This window comes from Muscardinus avellanarius (assembly GCF_963383645.1).
Source record: "Muscardinus avellanarius genome assembly, chromosome: 9".
NCBI lineage: Eukaryota > Metazoa > Chordata > Mammalia > Rodentia > Gliridae > Muscardinus > Muscardinus avellanarius.
In genome coordinates, this window is record NC_137795.1 from 55390326 (window position 1) to 55395581 (window position 5256).

General features: G+C 37.7%; 1 pseudogene across 1 annotated transcript; it reads left to right on the top strand.

Annotated features, from left to right (window-relative positions):
- Window positions 1–1901: 1901 nt before the first annotated feature.
- LOC308267281 (mitochondrial nicotinamide adenine dinucleotide transporter SLC25A51-like) lies at window positions 1902–2783 on the top strand (annotated as a pseudogene). Its single transcript has one exon. The product of its transcript is annotated as a mitochondrial nicotinamide adenine dinucleotide transporter SLC25A51-like (transcript).
- The last annotated feature ends 2473 nt before the right edge of the window (window positions 2784–5256 follow it).

A 5256-nucleotide genomic window follows, 5' to 3' on the forward strand; every position in this document is an offset into this window, starting at 1 on the left:
GAGGCTTTTCTACTTCTGGGCTACACTCCCAGACCTATTTTATACTTTATTTAGAAACAGGGTCTCACTAAATTACTGAGAGCCTCACAAAGTAGCCGAGGCTGGCTTTGAGCCTGTGCGATCCTCCTGTCTCAGCCTCCCAAGTGCTGGGATCACAAGCATGTGCCACCACACCTGGCTTCACTCGTTTTTTTTAATTATAAGGGATAAATAATTTTAGGAAAGCAATAACCACTGTTTGTATCAATTTGCCAAAACCAAAGCAAGTGCAGGACAACATTCAGGCTTTAGAGTTTGAGAAGTACAAAATTATTCTTTAGGGATTATTGTTGAGTTTATCTAACACCAATCTCTGAACTTTAGGAAATGACAGGGTACCGATTAGTCAGAATTATGAATATTAAATATGAATTCTTGCAATCCCATAATATAGCAAGAATCACCTGTAGAGCATGGATCCGCCTATTTGCAATTCTGTAAATTACCTGTAGTGCAGGATGTTGGAGATGCTCCTACGAATGGTGGATTGTTCTGACTCTAAATCTGTTCAAGCTTTCTGGTATTATAGCCAGCATTTATGGTTCTAGATTTTTGACCTTGGCATGGATTTCCAAAGAATTTCTCAATTTTCTGTTAGAATTATTTGTACATGCAGTGCCATAGCCTGTGTACTTGCAAGATCCCAGGTAGGTACCCAGGGGATCAGGTTTTCACTGGCAAGGGAGTTTGAACTAGCACAATACATATATTGCAAGTATTAGAGATTAGTACAAAAGATAATTTACAGTTTGGTTTTACAGAGGGATTTTTAGATGTTTTAAATTTCTGGACTCATAATTTTGAAACTTTTATTTCTGGTTAACATAATCATCCATTTAGCATCTTTGACTTTACTGTCACAATATTATTTTTAACTGTATATGTGTGTATGTGTGAGTTTGTATATAAACACTTTCTCAACAGATTGAAAATCATAGTAAAAATGTACTATTAGCTTAGATCTAAAATAATAATTAAATATTAGTCCCTAGATTCTAGAAAATAACTCAAAATATAACAGTTATAAGCCAAAGATATATGTAATTAATTTTTTAAAATTATGATTAAGAAAAATAAATAATTCCAAATAAGTAAAATTTATTAGTAACATTTATGTAAAGATATAATAAATGGGAAGCCATACTAATATAGTTCAAGAGAACTACAGTAGATACATCGAGTTTTTGGATACATGATTCGATTTTTATCAAAAATTAAGTTATAGGATTTTTATTTCTCTGTAAATGGAGGATTTTACTCTTTTCTGACATTAATAATGCTTAACTCAGGTGACATAATTGATTACACTTTTTACAGTATAGGTAACTGAAATGTATTCTGAGACTACATAAACAATTAAACCAAGTTCTATTAGAGATCAGAATATATTTTGTGGGCCCCTGCGCGGGGCCGCTGGGGCGCGCTAGCCGCGGGCTGCGAGCAGGCGGGCGGCTGTGGCCATGGAGCCCTTGAAATACAAGAATAGTGACCTTGCGGTTGGAGTCTCCTTCGCCTTTGCTCTGAAAGGATCCCATAGAATGAGATGTGCCAGGACGCCTCGCGTCCCATGGTGATTCCAGGGCACAGGTTAGGCGCTTTGGGACCGAAGGCCCCCATAGCACATCTCAGGGGAAAAGGCAAGCTGTTTGCTTCTGAGAGGAGTTGACCCATCTGTTCTCTAGTATGGAAAGCCAGTTCTCAAAATTGACTCCAGAAGAGAGACCCTAACAGGCCAGTAACAATGGAAAAAAGTGGAAGAGTCACCAAAAACCTGTCATCGCCCACGATTCCAGTTGCAGTCGCTTGAAAGCTGGTGTCACAGGTTAAAAAATCCTTCATGAAGAAGAAAGATCTTTAGCAACATGATGGATTCAGAAGCTCATGAAAAAAGGACACCCATCCTAACATCTTCAAAACAAGATATATCACCTCACATTACAAACGTTGGTGAAATGAAGCATTACTTTTGCGGCTGCTGTGCGGCCTTCAACAACGTAGCCATCACATTTCCTGTTCAGAAGATCCTCTTTCGGCAGCAGTATGGAATCAAAACCCGGGATGCAATCCTTCAGTTGAGGAGGGATGGATTTCGAAACTTGTACCGTGGAATCCTTCCCCCATTAATGCAGAAAACCACCACCCTGGTGCTTATGTTCGGTCTCTATGAGGATTTATCTTGCCTTCTCCGTAAACACGTCAGTGCCCCAGAGTTTGCTACCCGAGCTGTGGCTGCGGTGCTGGCAGGAACAACAGAAGCCATTTTCACTCCACTGGAAAGAGTTCAGACCTTGCTTCAAGACCACAGGCATCATGATAAATTCACAAGCACTTACCAGGCACTGAAACGCCATGGAGTTGGAGAGTATTACCGAGGCCTGGTGCCCATTCTTTTCCGTAATGGATTTAGCAACATCCTTTTCTTTGGCCTTTGAGGCCCCATCAAGGAGCATCTGCCGACTGCAACTACGCACAGTGCTCACTTGGTCAATGACTTCATCTGTGGAGGTCTACTGGGTGCCATGTTGGGATTCTTGTTTTTTCTGATTAATGTTGTAAAAACTCGAATACAGTCTCAGATTGGTGGGGAATTCCAGTCTTTTCCCAAGGTTTTTAAAACAATCTGGCTAGATCGGGACAGGAAACTGACAAATCTTTTCAGAGGTGCCCACCTGAATTACCATCAGTCCCTCATCTCCTGGGGCATAATCAATGCCACTTATGAGTTCTTGTTAAAGGTTATATGAGAAAGGTCACTGATTAAGTGCATTTACCAACTAAATAGACCTAAGGATGCAGTTTGGCCTTGTTCCTAATTGGCTCAAGCATAAGGTGGTGTCATTAAGTTCAGGTTGCAATGAATTATGGGTGGAGTTATTTTCCTTAATCCTCAACAAAAAGAGAATAAAAGGTTTTAGTAGGAAAACTTTTTTAAAAAAGAATATATTTTGTGGTCTAAAATATTCCATAAGCAATAAAACTATTATTCTATAATAGCAAAGTACATGGCAATTTTGTAAATTTAACTGCATGCATAAATTTACCTTCTAAGAATATACTGAGAATAGTGAAAAATTCCATTTCCTGTTAATATATCCTTTGTCAGACTAGAACAACAACAACAACAACAACAACAACAACAACACAACTAAGAAACAGTATCACTCTAATAATACACTTTGGAGACATTCTGAATTTATAAAGTAAATAGTCACTATCAATAGCAAGGGTAGTAAAATAGTCCACTATCAACAAAAGAGCTCATTCCATATCATTAACTTGACACTGGTTTCTCTGGAATATTATTAAATCATTATATATTGAAAGTGATTTTCAATGGTCACAGCTGCTGTCTGTTTAGAACGTGGATGTCGAAAGCAGCATATTCCCCAGGGAAATACATTATAGTGGGCAAGTGTGGGCAGAGCCCAGGATCACTGTTAATATTATTCTTTCAAATTTTTAAGGCATATAAACATGGCCTTTTATTGACTCATTGAAGACTTAGTTGAAATTTTCTAGTTCATGTTACAATAATGGATCTTTAGGGATTCAAGTGGGCAATTACTCAACTAAATAAAGTGATTGTTTTTCTAATCTGCTCTTATAATGTTTAGTTAACATGTTCAAAGCAAAGCAAAGCACACAGTGACACTATTGCATGTTTCCTTTCTCTTATGAGTCATATGGGACTATCAATGAATTCTTGTAGTGCTATTATAAACTGGATCTTAGAAATACATTGTGTTCTGTGCAAATATCACAAATGTTAAGTAAAGAATGAAATTGGAATGAAAGTTATTCCAATTGGCAGAGCACAGTTTTCAAGACTCTAAGAATGAACATATTTCCCTCATGATTTTAAATTGATAATTAAAATTACACTTTCCCTGTTAGACCAAGAAAGCATAAGTCTGGAAAAAAAACTACCAAAGAAAAATCTTCGTGCATATTTGAGAGATAGATACAATCTTAGGATTTTAAGTATATGTGAACGTTTTAAAATGAATATTGTAGACTTATCCTCACTGTCACTAAAGATTTATTTCAAAATAGAGATATTAGTTGGGTGATAGGCTGGAGAGATTTTGATAGTGTAACCAGAGTAGAGGAGCCTCATGGGAAGGTTGGAAAAATATTCTGACACTTATTCAGCAAAGCAAAAAATAACATATCAAGATTATTCTCATAAACTGTAGACAGTGACATAGATGAAATATAAAAATAGCAAGAACTCATGGGTAGAAGCCACTTGACTTCTGAGACGGGGGGAGTCACTCCGGATGATCCTAGGAAATCTTTGAAGTTAATATTCCTGCATTTTTTTTCTTCAGTATTGTAGTCTTTGGGAACCAACTTTCATGTTCTGAGGGCTTCAGGCTCTCTTCCCATGTATGCTCTCATGTGATCACTGCCACCCAGAACTGATGACTTGCAAACATTCCCTCTTTAGGCCATTTCTTTGGTGTCTCACATATGTCTATGTTCCAAACTGAATCTCTTCACATCTGCATCTTGCCTTACATACTACACTTCCCAGCACTCAGTTTTCTTCCCTCCTTGAAGGTAATACAGCCATCCACACAGTCACTTAGGCACAAGTCTTGAAAATAAGTTAATAGAGAAAAAATTAAAGACAACAGAAAAAAATTTCAAAAAGTGGTCATTTTGATATATAATGATATATTTAGTTTTGTGCAATGTAAAATTATAGGCAGAGTAGGATTCTAAGAGAATATACATGGGATAATAGGTTTGCAATTATTAATCCTCCCCCACAAAACAAAAAAACAAATTTGGTTTTTTTAAGTCTGATGTTACTGCAGATCCTGTTGTTTGCCTCCCTAGAGCATGAGTCAATGGTACATAACCTTTTTTGCGGTCTGGGGATGGAACTCAGGAGCATTTGACCTCTGAGCCACACCTCCTGCTCTATTTTTTATTCTTTGTTTTGAAATAGGGTTTCACTAAGTTGAGGAGGGCCACACTAAGTAGTTGAGGCTGTTCGCGAACCATGATCCTCCAGTCTCACCCTCCCGAATGCTGGGATTACAAGCGTGTGCCACCATGCCTGGCTATAACCTTTTTTTTGTACTTTATTTTATTTTTAAAATTTTTATTGGTGCTTTGTATTCATATATCTTAATGGGATGCAAGATGGTAGAGACATACATGCACACATCACCCAATTAGCCCTTACCCAGTTCACTCCCCCTCCCT